The following is an 18,736-nucleotide window of genomic DNA, read 5'->3' as shown; positions in this document are numbered from 1 at the left end:
AACTTAACTACGCATACTAATACATGCATAGGCAAAGCCGTCCACCCACCAAACATCCACCGCCCACCCCGTCCATTTGTATAGCCGAAAATGCACACCAGACTTTTTGGGTCCTTTAACTGAATTAACTTGTACGGTATGGCCACCCCAGGATACCCACACCGAACCCGGGACAACCCACCGCCTGCTATACTAACCAACTATTGTGCGTCACTCGGAGACGGAGAAAGAGACGGAGAAGGAGAGGGGGACAGAGAAAGGACGAAGGACGAAGGAGCAGAAGACGGCGACGGCGACGACGATGGGGAAAATCCTGGCCCAAGCTACGTTCTCATAACATTTTCGTTTGTAAATTTTGAATTTTCGTAATTCCAAATGAGAATGCAAGGCCCGCTCCAGTCCCCGTCCCCCCCTCAGGAGCTCTCCACCCCGAAAACACTACCCCCCCGGCACTCCCCGCACTGCGGCAGACTTAGACTTGGTCATTTTATGCGTTTGATGCTAATTTTCCAAGGCGGTTTTGGCAGCGTTGGCAAGGACATTGCACTGGTGTTGGTATGGTGTTGTCAGGCACTCCGGCTATGTGTTAGTATGCGACTGAGGGGGGTCGGAGGGGAGGGGTGTGTTTCGGTTTCCGTTCTGGTTTGATGGCGCCCGAGGGGGGACAGCTGGGCTGGTAGCTTTGTTAATGCCAAAAACTTAAGCAGCCGTAGCGTCGTCATCATCATCATCGTCGTCCTCATGATCATCATTGTCGACGTCCATGTCCGAAAAAGGGGGTAATTCCGTCCCTGTGTTTGTGTGTGGACAGATTTATAATTGTGCGCTGCTCCTTGTTGATGTTGTTGCTGTTTGGTATATACGAGACGTGAGCGGAAACGCCGGGGAGCAGCAAGTCATCTACATGAGTGCAAGTAGCTGGCTGCATGTCCTGACGCTTCCTAACGCTTCCTGTCCAACACAGCCAACTGGCCAAGTTGTTGGTGCTGCTCTGCCGCTGCTGCTGCTCGCTGTGTTTGTTGTGTTTGCAGTTATCGGTGCGGAATAGGCTTTTGTATTTGGGCAAAATAAGGAAAACGAAGAAGCTGCAGCCAGAAAAGGATAGCTGCCGTCGGCAAAGGACAGCGACAGTGGCAGCTTTTAATGTATGCAGACAAGTGCTTAATTAAGCCAGAGTCGTGGTCAAAGCTTCTTGCACTGGAGGGGATGCGAAGGGGTTACGGAAGATTACGGATTGGATAAGATGTGACCTATAAATAAATGGGGTTTCTCTTAAACATAGTTTCGAAAAATCTCTTGTGAAACCTCGGAGTATTGATCTGTAATTGTTTGTAACATATTTTATTTTATTAGGATAATCCTTGTTAAAATACTTTTTAATTCTCTACCCCATATTGAGAGAGGAAAAATTCGATATGCTGCGTTATATATAGCGTTTAAGATCGTATCGAAAATATCGTAAAGTTGGATACATCGAAAAATATCGAGTTTAATGTTAAAATATTGATATTATCGATGTTATCCTCGTCTTTGTTAAAGTCTCGCGCAAAGATAGTTGCAATAAGAAGATCACTTCCAGGAAATATCGCAATGGTAAGGTAAATTTTATACCTTTCCAAAAATAGACAAAAAGTCATATGTACTAAGCCAAACTTGTTCCAAAAAATATTGACCAAACGCATACTAACGAAAAAAATTGTTATTTGTTCTATCGGATTGTTACTCGTGCAAATGATTTTAAAAATTATAATGATAACTAACTTGTATTTTCAGCTTATAATATTTAAATGAAAATTGACACTCTTTTTGAACTACTCAAATACATTGATACATGGAGCCCGAGGAGGAACCTTCTGGTAGCTAATGATCAACAAAAATTATGTTATTTATTGTTAATCCCCTTTACAACTAGAGACCCCCAATAACCTTACCAGCGCCGCCACTGCCTCTCGACTAATTCATTTACACTGCAATAGTTCATTTATATATGAAAACCAAACACTGGCACACGAACCCATGGACAAGAGACAAACTCGAGCCAACTTATGTATTATATGCGAGCTTAGATATGTACGTACGAAAGGACAACATGCAACTAAATACATGCACAGACCGATGTCTAATTGTACATACACACACATTATCAAATTCCACACACACACTTAAGGCCGTGGCTGTGTGCGAGCGCAAGACATGGACATGGACAAAGTATGTTGGTGTCGTCGTCAAATGAATCTCATTTGCATTTAAATTAGGAACCTCGAAGAAGCAGAAGCCGAAGCCAAAGTTGATGGGGATCGGGATCGGGCGGAGGGGGGGTGTCCATGCGGCTGTCCGCCTGTTCCACCTCAGCCCCTGCCGTTCCCCTTCCACTCCCATTCCGTTCCCATTCCAATCCCCTTCCGAAAGAACCCCTTCCATTCCCTTCCCTTCCACTGGCTGCATAAAATCTGTTTCAACATTTCGATAAATTTCCTTAAGGGGGGCACGGCAGTTTGCATTTTGGGGCCATCGCTGCAATGTCTTTCCAATTCGGCTTAGTTAGTCTCGGGGCTGGTGTATTTGTGGGCTTAGGGTCTTGGGCGTGGGGCGGGTGACTTCTGAATGCATAAATGTTGATAATAATGTTGAGTAAAACTTGATTTGTTTAGTGCTCTCGAAGCATACACAGCTACCCGGGCATCCATGGGATACATGCGCACAGCGCTCCGTCTCTTTCCCGCCCACTCGGCCAATACATAATGCATATAATGAGTATGCAGATGGAGTTGCAGATGCCTCGGATGCAGTTGTGGTCGAATCTGGCCTGCAGCGGGGAGTGGAGTGCGAGTTCGATGGCTGCAGGAAAGATGCTGCACCCTGGGGCAAGGTCTGCTTAATTGCAATGAGAGTGGAAAGTTTCTTGGGGATCCTATAAAAAGTTAAAGGTAAGGCATGGAAATTATCGGGTCCCAAATTCAAGATATAATACTAACTAAGAAAGTACTTTAAAAATACAATTATTTATCCAATCTAAGTCAGAACTACAGAGGAAAACTATTCCAGAATCTGCCTTTAAAACCGCAATCCTATGAAATATGATACCATACTGATGTCCTCTTTGATATTGTCTTACTATATTTCCAAAAGTAACAGTATGGGTTACTAATATGTGAAACATGGGTAGTGGGAAAATACATTTGTTGATTTTTAGATTTCCCTCCAATTTGAATCCTCTTTGACCCACTGTGCAAATAAACACCAAACTACTCTCAACACTCATCTGCATATTGACCATTAGTTCTAATCATTTTATATGCCTAAAGAGACAACAACAGCAGCCGAGCGAGTCCTGGCAAACAACAGACAAAGCAGACATTTCTGTCTTTGTCATCTCGGCCAGCACACACACACACTCACCAGTTAGAAGGGGCGGAGGAGGCAGGGGGTCGAATGCAGTGTGCAGGACCTCGACTTGCATATACCTGCATATAAAATAATCTGTTTACTATAAATATCATTTCATATGCAACGTAAATACATAAAAGCCAGCTCACACACGAGCTCGAACACACATCAAGTGAATTTGCAGCACATCAAAGTTATACGAAATATGCATTAAATAGGCAGGATGGAGGGGGTCGGGTCGGGTTTCAGGTCTCAGGTCTCGGGGCAGCCCGATGTCGTTGTCCTGCTCAGGGCTGTTGTTGTCTGCTGCATATCCTTAGCAACTTCGTTCAGGCATGTGTTTGTGCATTTTTGAGTTTCTAATTATAAGTGATACTCAATGTCCACATATAAACACCCCGGCTTGAGAGCCCACAACTACATGCACGGAGCTCAAATTGGTAATTTTGCAGACGTCCTCTAAGGCGCCTGGAAGTATGCAATGCAATTTATCCAGCACATATATGTCCTGGCTCCACTGCAGCTGTTGTAAATTCGTTTATTGCCCCCGATACATAATCGACCTATGTGCCATTACATAAGGATGTACAGCCACGGCAAGTGCAAAATTTAATTGTTACATAAGCAACGCCTTCGGCCGAAGCTCAACGTTTCTGATTATACACATTTTAATTAAAAATATTCGTCAACTCCCTGCCCCGACCCCCCGGAAAGTACAACTTGAACAATTTTAAGCATAAGCGAATTATGCAAAACTTTTGATGTTTCCATAGCCCCAGCCCAGTCCCCCTCCTCCAGCCACTATAATCACGCATTTTGATTTTTAGTTTTCATTATGCCCAGGACCTGGACGTCGAGCGCTACTCAGCATAACATTTACCACTGTGGAGTGGATAACCACCGCCCCCAGTTTCAAGCTCCCCGAAACCGAAACCAAGCTGCTTAGCATTGTCATCCATTTGCTTATTTTGCATATTCATAATTTTATTTTACGTATTTCAATTAGAATACCATCACAGAAAATGTTATACTTAGAACAATGGAACTATCTGCCAGCTTAACGGGTTGAGTGGATAATAAGAGGGCAGGGGAGAGTTCTGTTGTTTCTCGGTCGGGATATTACTGCTAAGTAAAAATGTTATTATTTCATAATTAATTATTCCTCTTTTGCTTTGAAAAGTTGTCTGTAGAAGTAAAGTTGAATTTTCTATTGGTAAAAATTATATATAGCAGCTAGCATATCAAGTTTGGTTGACCAGAAGTAAGGAGGATCAAAAGATGTACACACAAAAAAACTTTTAGTTAAAATTGAAATATAATAGTTAAATCGTCCACACCCAACGAAATATTTACTATCCAAACAACAAAATACACACAACTTACCATTTAATGGAAGTTCTACTGTTTAATAGTAACCAAAGCAACAATAAAATACTCCTTGTTAACCCTTTTTTATAGGTAAGTAACTATCCCTATTGGTCCATTTTACCCATACATTTTGTTTTGTGTAGGTTTCAAATATACTTTTATAAGATATCTTTATTCAATTATAAATTCTTTGGTGTCTCTGTAAGACTAGTTATTAAACTCCATCCAAAAACGACTATTTATTAGTCAAAATATTAATTAAACACCCCAAAGGAAATTGACTTCACCCCGGCGAAATCTTTCGGTGACATTGACGGCACAAAGTCAAAAGTCAAAGGAGCAGCCATAATATATTGATTACAAGTATGAATAGCTGAGGCAGCAGGGCGGCAGCACCATGTCTATAAGGCAGGCGGGCTGGGGCCCCGGTTCCTTCACAAAGTGCGTCCTGGCTGCGATGTCGTCATATATGCGGTTGCCTTTTGTCACGGCCACAATAACTTACTCATTTTGCTCAATAATAAATGCAATTATGTGCCGGGATCCTCGGCGAACCCCTTCGCAGGCAAAAAGGGGATGCAGTGCAGCCCACAAGGACCAAAAGGACGAGCAACAACCAAATTAATTTAGACACAAAGCCTGGGCTGACGACGAAGCTCTGGAGTGCGCTGTCAGTTCTTGGCCCAAAAATTTGCATTTTGGCGCAGCTTCCCGAAAATGCCTTTGTTTAGATTTCCTTGTGAATTTAATTTATTGGAAAATTAGCGCATGACACACACAAGCTGCAGAACTAATTGAAAAGGGTGGCAAAGTGACTGGAAATATGAGTTTGGGGCCAAGACAAGTCAGCTGCATGCAACATGAGTCTCGCATAATTTTAACACATTTAGTGCTCTGAATTAATTAATGACCAGGCCAAGGCGGCCAGACAATTACTGGCAATTAGTTTCGGTCTTTCAACCGACTTGGCTAAGTAGTTGCAGCTCTCTACCCCCTACTTTCTATAATTAGCACATTCTTATTTTACCGGTGTTAACAGGCTCTTGGCACGCAGATTACCAAGATTGTGGCTAATAATCACGGTGTTTATCCGTGGGAACTTGGTTTATAGTTATGGCACGCTAAAATTAAAATGTTCAAATGCAATTGCCATTTGAAATATTTTAAACAGGTAAGAAGACAAAAGGGGGAAGAAAATATTGCGTGCTAATAGAAATTAGAAAACTATCTTTTTGAGACTTAACATAAGCAAAAATACAAAGTAAGATACATTATTTATTGTATTACTATAAATTCCTTAAATAAATTCTCTGTTTAAATAATTATAATTAAAACGTTACCAGGGGATATTTAAACCCCCTTTTGCTTGTGTGTATAGCAACCCTTGACAAGTAGTTACATTTGCCCTTTCGATTAAACATTATAAGAAGAAAATTGTATATTCCCGACATTTCCTGCCGTCCTGCCCTCCTGCACATGCTTGTAATTAACTTAAATGATAATAAATAACTTTTAATATTTTATTAATTAACTTCCGTTGTGCGTACCAGTACCTGAACCCAGAACACAGAGTTCAGAGTCCAGGACCGTTAAGGGCCGAGGATGCAGGGACGGAACGCATTAAAAACGCATGGAAAATTAAACCCTGTCGCAAAACCGATTATTTCAGCTGGATTTTTTGGCAAGTCCTTCATTAAAATGTCATTCGGCACAGGAAATTGAAACATTTAACATTTGCAAATGGCATACGCCCTGTAATGTGCAAAAGTGCGTTGCCCCATTCGCTTGCAAATTGTTTTCATTAATTTCCAAAGTTTTCACAATTTTTGTGAGTTCGCTGGCACGCAATTTGGCTGGAATTAGTTCGACTATTTCCTGCTCCGCAATCGCATTTGGCTTGCAAATCCCGAACCCCTTTGCCCCACCAATCATTCAAAATGTAGTCTAATTTCGTATTACATAAATGTCGGACTCGGAGTCGCAGAACTGAGGCTGTGCCAATCGGAGGAACCCCGCCTGTCTTGGGGGTCCGTCGTCTTTCTGGGCTGGATGTCTTCGATATCCGTGGTCTGGTATAATTTGTGCGCATTTAATTTGTAATTCTATTACCCGGGCAAAACGAGTAGACTTCGGCCAACTGGTTCTCTCCTCATCTACTCCAGCCGAGGCGCCCCTTCCCCCTCTCAATTATGTTAATTCGAGCTTCTGTCGAAACAGTTAGAGTCGCAGCGACCGATCGATCGATATCGATCAATTCGCTTGTCCGTATAATAATATGAAAATTTAGCATTTCCGTTGTGTGTATCGCAAGTGAGCGGGGGATTGTGAAATGGGCTGCTTTGTTTATGGCACGTTCAGGGGCTAATTTGTGTGCATAAGATCTCCACTTTAATTGCGGTCGTAAATTTTGTGGAAATTTGGAGGGAACGGGATTTTCCCCCTCATTTAAATATTCATTTTGGGAGAATTAGCACCTATAAAACTGGATATTTTAAAAATTAAACATGAGCAAGAAATGTAGCTAACTTCAGTAAGCCAAAGTTTAACAAGCCTTGCAAGTTTTACCAGTTAAAATGTGGCTAAAACACAATAATTAAATATTTTAAAATATTTAATAGCGCTATAAACAACTATTTTACACAATAATAAAATACAGGATATTGATTTCATGTTAATATATATAATTTATAAATTCAGGAAAACAATGCCTAGTACAGTGAAAATGATTTCTTTTACTTATGTAGTCAGCATCGTGTAATCACTAATGTAGGTCTCTAATGCGAACTTGACCCAACAGTTCATAAAACGGTTTTGGTAAAATATTATCCTTGACTGGAGAACAAATATAAAATTCCAAGTAAGGATGTACAAATATGCTGATTTCGTAAGTATATTTTAATACATTTTGCATTGGTATAAAACAGGCTTCGAACTTCAAGGCGTCAGATCTATTTTTAAAAATGTTATAACAACAATAATATTATCTATGAACTAGAAATTCAAGTACAACTACAGGTTAAATTTAAATGTGTAAATTCAAATAAACCAAAAGTAAACATATTACCTTTAAAGACTTTACAAATTAATATATGAGTAAAATTAAATAAACATAAAATATTAAACATTTAGATATAAACAAATATTCCTACACCAAATGTAGAATATGGTCACCTGATCCGCAAGGATTCGTATAAGGGTATACAATACATAGAAATTTTTAATATTTTTGTAATTTAGAATGATTTTATTTTATAATAAACAGAAATAAGAATTATAAAAAATAATCAATCATTTATAAAACAATAACCATATATTGCAATTTATGATCAGTATTTACAGGCTGTTTTCTAAAAAATTGACTGTTTAAATAGTTCAGATTGTGTTTGTGTAACCCAGATACCAGATCCCTTCTGCAAAATCTTGCCATTTTTGTTATTGTGTGCGAAATGCCCGGTTGATTCAACTAAGCCTCTGGAACCCATTCAAATCCGTTTCCCAACAGCTGGCGCCCATTTGGGTTCACGTAACCTGGCCAAAAGCAGACCAACCGAGCCACCTCATCCCGCCGCCGACTGGACCACATGCCTCCGCGCACTCCGAGGGCGAACTGATGGATGTGGATGTGGATGCGTACGTGCCAGCATCTCGGCATCTCGGCATCTCGACTTCTCGGAGCGAAAGCCAAGGAATGCCCAAAGAACTGGAGCAGCCGCCGTGACGTCACGCCGGTGAGTAAAAACTGCAGGAGAAACCGGAGCCAACGAAGGTTGAAAAAAGGGGAAAAACAAAACTCAACGAACGAGTTAAAAGCGCTGACCAGTTCGAGTGAGTGGGGCGCAATTGAGTTAAGAGCGAGGGCAAGGAAAGCCAGCCAGCTCAAGCAGAAGCCAGAGGAAGGAAGTAAGAAATGAAGACACGGGCGGGTTGCAAAGGGGTCCAAGGGGGGCTGAAAGTGCGGAAAAAGTCGGGGGGAGTGGGTGAACATTTCTGAGAGTGGCAAATGAAGCAACCGGTTTGCCAGGGAGTTGGCTAAAGGGAAATCGGCCGGGGGAACTGCGAATGCTGTCAATTCGGCCAGCTCGACTTGGCTGCTTAGTGGGCTAGGTCGTGTAGGAAGGAAGGATCCACTAATTGCTTGGGTGGCGCACATTTTTTCACTCAATTGCCAACTGGAGCATGAGGACCGAACCGAAAGTGGAGGGTGCTCCAGGGAATGGATGCTAAAATGTGTCAAAAGTTTTGGATTAGTCGATGGCGAACAGAACACATTTGAATCGGATAAAAGATGATTGATGACGCCGGTGGAGAAGTGAGTCGAGCTCGAGTTTCTATTTAAACATACATTTAAAACTGAAAAAGATTAAATCAATTTGAAAGGATCCCAGGCATAAGGATTCCACTTGTTTTATTAATGCAAATAAATAAATAACCGCTATCAAAATAACACGTACAATTTATTTAGTGAATACGACTTGGGTCAGTAAATCTGAGCCAAAGTACCCTGTTTAAATACTCTATTTTTAAAATTTTCTAGGTAAATGTGGTTTTGGGAAAATTTGTGAGTTACAAAAAGGCACGAAAGATCACTTCGAAAAATAACTATATTCTTTACAAAAATATTAATGGACATTTTCCTATTACAAATAGTACATTTCGTTAATATTTAATAGCCTTCGTAATAATTTACCTTATTATAATATTTAAAATACAGAAAAATTAAGATAAAATAAAACAAACTGACTACGAAAAGAGTATTTATGCTTGCATGGTAAAAACTAAACATGAATTCTTAACAGACAAAGGCCATCTCTTAGTATTAATTACTTTTGAAGGAAACGCTTAGATCAGCACAAACTAATCAAATAAAATATTTAACAATAAATTAGAAAAGCTATTTCGGGAAGTAATTGCATTCATAAATTTGGGGCAAGATAGTCATATTAGAGTGGCCACAAATCATAAATTCGGTCCAAAATCAACAGAAAATCCACCGAAACTCGGAGACAATTTTAATGATCCCCTCGGTGGCCGGCTGTTGTAATTACGGCAAGAGGAGGAGCACACTCCGTTGGCCAACACCATCGATTAGCATGCCAAAGCTGGCTGAAACTGGTAAGAGCAGTGGACCTCAAGCCGCGGCCTGCTGCCAGCCACATCAGCATCATCAATAGACGGTGAACTCCTGCTGCTCCTCATTCTGCACCTCCACCTCCGTCTCCGGGCCACCTCCGCCTCCGATTTAAGCCAATAGTCCACGTCCGCCGCCCCCCGCTGCTGGCCTCGTCATGTAACTTAACCTCATTGACCAAACGCATTCGACGAACATCAAATGTGAATTAGTGCACTACGATTGCGGCCGCCACACACAGATACACCGACACTCCGGCACAGATGCAATTGGTAGGTCTTCAGTACTTGCTTTTGTTGTCGGCGGTTGGTCGGCGGCCAGAGTCTTGCCGTTGTTGGCCCGACCGGACCGGACCGCTTCTCATCGCCGACCATTGACGCTGCTATGCATGCATAATTCGCAGGCATAATTTAATTTATAGACGAGGCAATTGCATTTGCATAGGACAGCGCAAGTGACTTAGGCGAGGTCCCGGCTCTTCGATCTACCAACTACTCCCACCTCGTACCCCGCCCCTCCCAGATTCGAAATTATTACGAGACCCCAGCGTGGACCCAAAAAAGAGCAGCGAGAAAAGCCGAACGAAATTTTAATTGCACCAAATATGCAACAGAGTTGGGAGGGAGGGCTTCGGGTCCCAGGGAAACTCCTAAGATGTGTGGTCTCCTGTGGCATATCACTAAAAGCCAACGCAGGTTAATGGCGTAAATGTTAACAATGGACGAGGAAGTGTAAATCTTGGCCCAACCAAGTCCGTCCGAGAGGCACAGGAAAAAATATAGTTTTCTATTTGGCTATTATGCATCTTATAAGTCGGAAATGGACCGTCTTATCAAACAATTTATAGCAATAATATTTATATTTAAATGCCTTTGAAAAAATCTTGGGAATATTTCGAAGTCATAGTGACTCTACTTTTTAAATAATTCTCCTATGAAGTTTTTTTAAGGTAGTCACGGCCATTAAATCAATATTTATTAGGTAAAGTAAACAAAAATTTAATATACCATCATAGAAAAGAGTTTTTCTTTTTACTTCTATAAATTGAACAATAGTAATTTAGGGAAAAATTTAACTTTATTTAAATTATCTAATTTTATTTTACCCTAAATATCAATAAAAATATTTCGATCATTACTACCCCAATCTTAGTCAACTTTATTTGCTCCTGTGTATTAAAGCCAACTTAGCTGGTCAACAAACGACTTGGACTGGAATTGAGTCCGCGACCACCTGGAATAGAAGACGTTGCAGCTGTTGTTGCTGGGAGTATTGCTCTTGTTGTGGCTAAAAGTGCTTGGAACTTTTTGGTCTGTTTAATAGGGCTTGAAGATAGGATCGATAGAAAGGCCTGGTAATAAAACAAATAATTTAAAAATAAATAGCAATAGTAAGTATGTTGCTTTGGTTAGTTTTATGTGTAAAATAATGTTAACTTAATTTTTCAAGTCAAGAATGTCAACACTAAAAGTTGATAGCCCATTGAGTCTTACACGATTTAAAACCAAACTTTTTTACAACCCATCGGCCAATGACTCTCCAGCCAGACACATAATACTTGAATAAAGATTCGAAGGATTGGTGCGCGATATCGCCATAGTTATTTGGCGCCCAATTTACTAATAACCCGACTGATTCGAGCGGCGCGGAGCCAATAAGTCGCCCATGGCCCATTTTTTTCCGATAGCCCCGTCGCCATTGTTATTTATTTATATAGATTTTTATTTTAATTTTTATTGACTCTGCGACAGCGACTGGCAACACGGAAATAGTTTAATTGCATTGCCGAGAGGCGGCCGGCGAGGGGCCAGGATCGAGGTGGGGTTCCTGGGGGAAAAGGGCAACTTTGGCTACAATCTCAAAGTTGAATGGCGTCGCATTTGTCGCCACGTCAATATGTGACAGCGGCACTTCCGTTTCCGGAGTCATGGCGTCGCTCGCTCCTTTGCCCGCTCTGCCAGCCGGTAATCAAATTGTTTCATCATATTTGGCTTAAAAGCGAACCCGGGTTTTTCACAAGCAAATTAAATGCAAAACGTTTCTCGGCCACACGACAATGCTGTGACAAAACACAAAACGAAGGCAATCAAAGTCAATTTTTTCACCGCTGACTCTTTGATTGTTGCTGCAGTTTAATGGATTTAGCCGCAGATAATAAATTGCATTATTTTACGACAGCCTTTGTACGTTTAATATAAAAAATATTAATTAAGCACATATTTACATAAAATGTTTATATGTTGTTGAGGACAAGAAGAACATCAGAACTGCAAATGAGTTTTTATTTAAAAGGGTGTTTCTTATTTTATTTTTAACTTTAAATATGTGTTACGAAAAACAAAACCCTATTTCGTGAGAAAGGGCTAAAATTGGTATATCTTAAAATAACAACATTGATTTTTTTGCTCTCAAGTATAATAAATTATTATATAATTTGTATGTAATTTAATTATTCCTTTGTAGATTACTGCCGTTTAAAGTATCTATATTTGAACCCTTTTGACTTATTTTCTAAGTGGTTCTTATATATTTTCGTATTATTTTTTTATTTTCCAAAGCTATTTTATGTATGAACATATTTTTATATAGGTTCTAGAAAAAGTCAAAGCGCATAACAATGAAGGGCTAACGCCAAGAGCATACTTGACTTTAAGAGCATCTCACGACCCCTGTTGTACAATGAAAGGCAGAAGGACAAATGAAGCCAAAAGTATAGAATGTTGCATAACTTTGAGCGAAAAGAAAACGCTTCCGGTTCGAAGGAAGTGTCTGTGGGGGAAAAGCTTAGACTCACCCGACTTTCCCAACTCCTGGAGCGAATTTGCAAAGTGTCACACAACGAAAAACAGAAACAAAAACGAGAAAAAAATCAAAACGTTTTCCTGTTGCTCTCCTTTGGTCCTTCCTGCTCCTCGCTGCTCCTTTCGGCATCTATGGTCTCCGGTCTCCCAGCTGGCTGAGTGTTGTTTTTCAAGGACGCAAGACGACGCGCAGACAAAATGTTTGCTAGACAGGATGTGGCCGGCGAAGTGGGGCAAAGGAACTCTGCCACTGGATGTGGCAGGATGATGTCAAAAATGTCTTTATTGGCTAGGTTTTGGGTCAAAGCTCGGCATCCTTCGGGGTGTGAGGCGATTCGGTGTTTGGCCGTGAAAGGCAGAAGACCGAAAGTTACTTCTAAAACAAACAGAACCACTGAAAGCCAACAAAGACGAAAATCCAATTAATCGTCAGTTAATCTTTGGAGCCAAACCTAAAAAAAACTGCTACACAGAGAAAAACTTTGTTGGCAAAAAATTAGTTACAAATTATTGTTGTGCTTCAACATTTATTGATTTATCGCCGATAAATTATCAGCAAACAAAAAATCATTTTTGTATAAATTTGACATACATTTATGTCATTATTACATCAAGTACTTTGACAGTTCTAAAAAAAGGGTCTTACATTTCAATTGTACTGTATTTAAAGTCGATAACATCTATAAATCAATCTATAGATGTGTATTGCTTAAGCAATATAGAAACAATACTTCTGATGAGAAAAATATGCCTTGAAATATAATTTGAAAGGAAATTTATAAAGAAATATGAAGACAAAAAAAGATACAGAGGCAATACAAAATAAATCCCTGCAATTTCAAATAATCTATATTAAATGTTTTAAGCCAAGGTAATTATATTTTAATAACTTAATATGTATTATGTATTATTTTTTAAAAAGTCGGATGATGACTATCATCAATTTTGATTTTGTACAGCTTTTAGTTCAATAAGTAATTTAGTTTATAAGTGGAAATAGGTAATTTTCTTTGCCTGTTCAGCTGCAGCCGAAGGAGATGGCGCCAGCTCCTCCGCCGACTTCTGCCGCTTATCCTTTTAATCATAATAAGAAATGCGCCAGCGTCGGCGCCATCCCCCGAAAACGCTGAACAGAGACAGAGTCAGCGTTCCGGCTCGCGACTCGCGGAAAAAATGAGCCATATATATGTACACACAACTGGTATGTGTATGGAGAGGGAACATTTTCCGCGTCGTCGTTGTCGTCATCGTCATCGTTTTCCTCAGCATCCTCGTCGGCGTCGCGACCAATCACAAAATTTCGTGGAAAAGCGCGCAAAAATAAATAACGCAAAAAACGAAACGAGGAAAACATAAGTAGGCAACAACAAGCGCTGACAATGACAGGCGCTGCTTGAGGTTAGCGACGTCGCTGCAAACTAATGCGTCGCTGCCGGCAGGAGAAAGTGGCGTCGGCAGCTGCGCGGCGGCAGAGCAGGAGAAATGGTTTTTCCGGCTCTCGGGGGTAGTTTTCTTGGCTTTTCCGAACAGGGGAGAAGCGCTCAAACGGCTGCAGTTCTGTGAGCGCGAAAATTGAGCAAGAAAACTTTAAACTTTGAGTGAGCGAGAAATTTCCATTTGTGGCTGGGGGTGACGAAGAAGTTTTCAAGGTTGGCCTGACAAGTGTGCTGACAAGTGTTGAGATTCTGGGCTAAGTGAATTGGCAGTGGCTAAAGAGAGTCTGCAGTTTCAAAGGGAATATTTAATGGCTTCGAAGGAGCTAAATCCTGCGGCTAGCCTCTGCTAATGGCTTAATTTACTGAATATCTCAGCAATCATATGATTGCTCCATGCATAAATAAAATCAAAATTAGATTAACATTCTTGGATCACATTAAGTATACGCCATGTACCTTAAAATTTTATCAAGTATACGCCAAGTTGGCTTGTAAAGAAAGTAAGGCAACTCTCGTCAAGTATACGCCATGGTAGAGTACTGTTCTAAGCGCCCATCAAGCATACGCCACGTAAGCCTGCTCCCTTCGGTGCCTCTCTTAAGCTCTCTCTTAGGCATTTCGAAGAACTTTCCCTATCGTTCTCTTTCTTATTTTAAAAATGATTTCCGGCCCAAGTGATAATTTAGACAATGCGTTAGTTGCCAAGCAGAATGTGAGGAAAAGCAGTCCAGAATTTTCCACATTTTTTCCGCGTCTCCTGACGTTCAACTGATTATTTCCAGAGGCAGGAGAAAGGGACGCAGCCAAAGAGAAAGCCCGGCCAGGACCAAGCCTATTCGCAATTTTCTAAGCCAATCGCAGGACGATGGCAACGACGACGACGTCGGCGCACGACAACAAAACAACAACGAGCACGAGCGGCGGCGAACACACACGAAGCCTGATTATGTCCTGCCCCAAGGATGCGAGCTGAGTGTGAGCCACAATTAATTATCGCAGGCTGAATTTTTCCTTTTCGCACCACAAATTCTCGCTGCCTTCTTTTTCTTCCAGCTGCCAGATAATAAAAATGGGCGAAGCCTGAAAAACAGAGCCAAACGCCACGCCCTGCAGCGCCCATTAAGGCCGCACACACTCGCACACACATAGATCATTTAAAATGCGCGTCGATGACCATTTCAAATGTTAAATCCACCGCCGGGGAGGGGGATCCACCGCCTCCCCACCAAAACCCCATTGTCGGACGTAGACTGACAGAAATAGTAAAAATAAAACACCGAGCAGAAAGCGGAGAAAGGAGAAAGGAAAAGATGGGCGGATGGGGTGGAAGAACCGATTGCCGCTTGATACCAGAGACAGAAAATAAAACCAATGCAAATATAACACAAATATGTGTACAAAGCGAAAGAAAAATTCTACAATTGCTGCGCCTCATACGGACCACCCCCGAACAACCCCCAGCTCCTGCGGAAGGTCCACCGAAAAAACCGCGTGTCTGCGCCAAAAAACAAAGTCAAATGGAAAGCGTTCAGGGGGCAAACAACAACCAACAACCAACAACGCCAGCAACAACATCAACAACAACGCAAAGTTAGCAAAACAATTGAACAATCGCCTGGCATTTCGAAGCTGCCGGCCAAAATGCAGAGAAAACGGGTTCGCGGATTTCGGGCTGAGGTTGGTGTTCCCGGGATTGGGATTGGGATTTGGTTTGGCCATGGTATTGGCACTGGTCTGGGGATTGGGATTGGGATTGGGATTGGGATTGGATCCGGTCAGTGAGCACCAACTGACCACCGTGCACGGGTTGCGGTTTCTCGGGGTTCTCGGGGTTCTCCGACAGCCACCAGCCACCAAATGAGAAACAAACTTTGTAAATTAAAGCGCTACCTCGTGAGTTATGATCTATTTGCTTTGTAACTCAGAAAGAGGATGATTTCTAAGGACACAAGTATGAGCGTGAAATTCAACGAAGAGGTTCTAGCAAACATTGCAATGTAACTTATAAAGGATTTATAATTGCCAGAGGTTTATGCCTTTACATTATACGTAAAGAACACATTTAAGGTATTAAGGGTATTGACTTAAAAATTTCTCAATCTTTTTAAACCAATAGAGTGAAAGGGCACATATTATTCGCCGGAAAGTATATAACAGGTAGAAGGAAGCTTTTCCGACCCTAAAAAGTATACATTTTTGACAGGGACCATTAGACGAGTTGATCTAGTCTTGTTCGTCTGTCTGTCTGTTCTTCCGTATGAACGCTAAGATACCGGAAACCATGAACGCCAGAAAGTTGGGAACAGCATGCATATTCGAGACTCTTGCGTATCGCGAGTTTATTTTGTAAAAATAAGTTTTATTTCGTTCCGCTTGTTAACATTTATCGGACAAATACTTAATAAGTTAATAGGTTAAATGCACGAACAAGATTAGCGACGTAACAGTAGATAAAACTGTAAAGTGTAAAATGTAAAAATGTAAAATAGATCAAATTGCATACATCGATGATGTAGGGGCTCTAGTCAAAGGTATTTTTACTTTTAATTTGGCTAAGAGTGTAACGGGTATCTTATTGTCGAGGCATTTGGTTAAAGCGTTCCTGCTTGTTCATCCTCACTTCCTCAAGCTAATTGACGATTAATTGACCAGTCGAAATTATTAAATCCTAGGAAATCTAAGATCAAACGATTATTGAACGTTTTGGGATAGGAATATTGTTACCGACCAGAGCCCTGAGTTTAAGAAGCAAGTAAAGGAAATAAAGGAAACTAGAATTATTGGAATACTTCTATTTAAATTTGTATGATTTTGTTAAATAATTTATATTCTCGATACACAGAAAGAACAATTCTTAAAGAACCATACATTTAATAGTTAGTAATGGTATTCGCAGTCAGGGCCATACGAAAATTAAGACTAAAACAAAGATAGTTTGACTTTATCAATTTTCATTTTAGTAAGCATCAGATCATTTTCCTTTAAAAAGAAACCAGATCTTAAGAAAATTACATGAGCTAAACGCGGAAATATTTTTAAAAATATATTTAGTAAGCTAAATACGAATGTTTTCATGTGTAAGGGCACGGCTTTAGTTAAATTGTATGCCCAATAAATTCGAGCCTTTTTCATACGCAGCCTCATATCGAGCCTAAAAACGCATTTTTAGCACTTTAAAATCAAATGCAAATTAATATAAAATTCTGAAAAAAGTTATAAAAAAGGACTGCACAAGGGAAAGCCTGCATGCATTTTGACCGCGATCAGGGTCATGGGAGCAAATACTTCAACTGCATTGTGCATTGAATGCATTCGGTTGATTTTCCTGCACTTTTCCTCCCCCCACCCCTCTCCACTCCTTTCATCCGCTGTTTTGGCTTCTACACGCTCTATATCCCCTTTGTGGGGTTTGTTTTTGTACGTATTTGGTATTTGGGACACAATCAAGTGCAATGGCACGAGCTGCAATAAATCAGACATTGATCCACATATATGGCAATATAGATATACATATATATATGGGTTCCGAGCACATATGTATATAAAAAACCCCTCGACTCGACGGACTTTTTTGTTGTTGCCGCTGTTAAGCGACCTTGAACCCCAGTGCGAAGAGCGTTCAAACAAAGATGAACAGAAACAAACCAAAAAGAACCGGCAGTGAGGAGAGGCAGACGAAAAAAACCCAGTGCATGTGTATAAAATGTGTTAAATAAATATCTATATGCACATATATACCAAAGCCGGCCATGAATGGCGGCAGAGCTTCCAAAAACAGGCCTCCGACCATATGTTCACAAAGCCGGTCCATCGGTCCATCGGTCCATAGTGCGTGCCACATGTTGCAAGCGTTGCACTCACTCAACCCGAACTGCATACAAAGTCCGGCGAAATGCAGCAGCAATCTAGGGTAAAATATGGGGGGCAGGGACTTTCCCGCCCACTGAGAGCATATTTGATGCGAGTGCAGTTGCAGTTGCTGGTGCAATTGCAATGGACGTTGCAGTTGAATGAGTGGTAAGCCCCAGCTGACAATGCGCCGAAAGCCGGCTGCTTTCAAAGGGAATCATTAATAATATCCTACTCCAGCTGACATCCTGTGAATATATTCTTAACATAAATATTAAATAGATTATTCCATGAAGATTTAGTTGAGTACGAAACTTAAGCCATTAAAACCCGCCTTGCTTCGTTAGTGCCAAATAAAAACTTGTTTAACTGTATTTTATCTAGTTAAAATAGGATTAAGGTAGCTCCTTCAAAAAAGGAATAGATTTCTCAGGCCAATAAATTATTTTTCAATAGCATCTTCCTTACCTCCTTAGAGAATCTGCATATGTACAAGCAAATATTCCTTTTGCTTTTTGGTTTTGCAGAGGGTCAATACTCATAAGCCAATAATCTCTTAGGCAAACTTGTTCTTGATCCTGGACAGATTAATTTCCTGTGCTACAAATTTTTCGTTTTTGCTTTATAATCTCCCAATTTGTATAAGTCAAAGCCTTGAAAAAAGCTGGGCACACTGGAAAATTCCAAGTGGTTGGCCACATACCATTTTATATAATTTGGTAATGTGTAAATAGTTTAAATAAATATGATTTTAAAATAAGAAGAAA

The 18,736-nt window shown here is 40.7% G+C and overlaps 1 protein-coding gene across 1 annotated transcript in view; it reads right to left on the bottom strand.

Annotated features, from left to right (window-relative positions):
• Positions 1-17,979, bottom strand: part of LOC108019678 (larval cuticle protein 3) — a 167,174-nt gene extending 149,195 nt beyond the window's left edge. Inside the window, exon 1 of the mRNA XM_070994717.1 lies at positions 17,976-17,979. The gene's annotated coding sequence lies outside the window, so the exon portion shown is untranslated. The remainder of the gene's footprint in view (positions 1-17,975) is intronic.
• Between the last annotated feature and the right edge of the window lie 757 nt (positions 17,980-18,736).

Source organism: Drosophila suzukii, chromosome 2R (assembly GCF_043229965.1).
Source record: "Drosophila suzukii chromosome 2R, CBGP_Dsuzu_IsoJpt1.0, whole genome shotgun sequence".
Classification (NCBI taxonomy): domain Eukaryota; kingdom Metazoa; phylum Arthropoda; class Insecta; order Diptera; family Drosophilidae; genus Drosophila; species Drosophila suzukii.
Note: the sequence above shows the minus strand (reverse complement) of the source record. Positions and strands in the feature narration are given on the sequence as shown.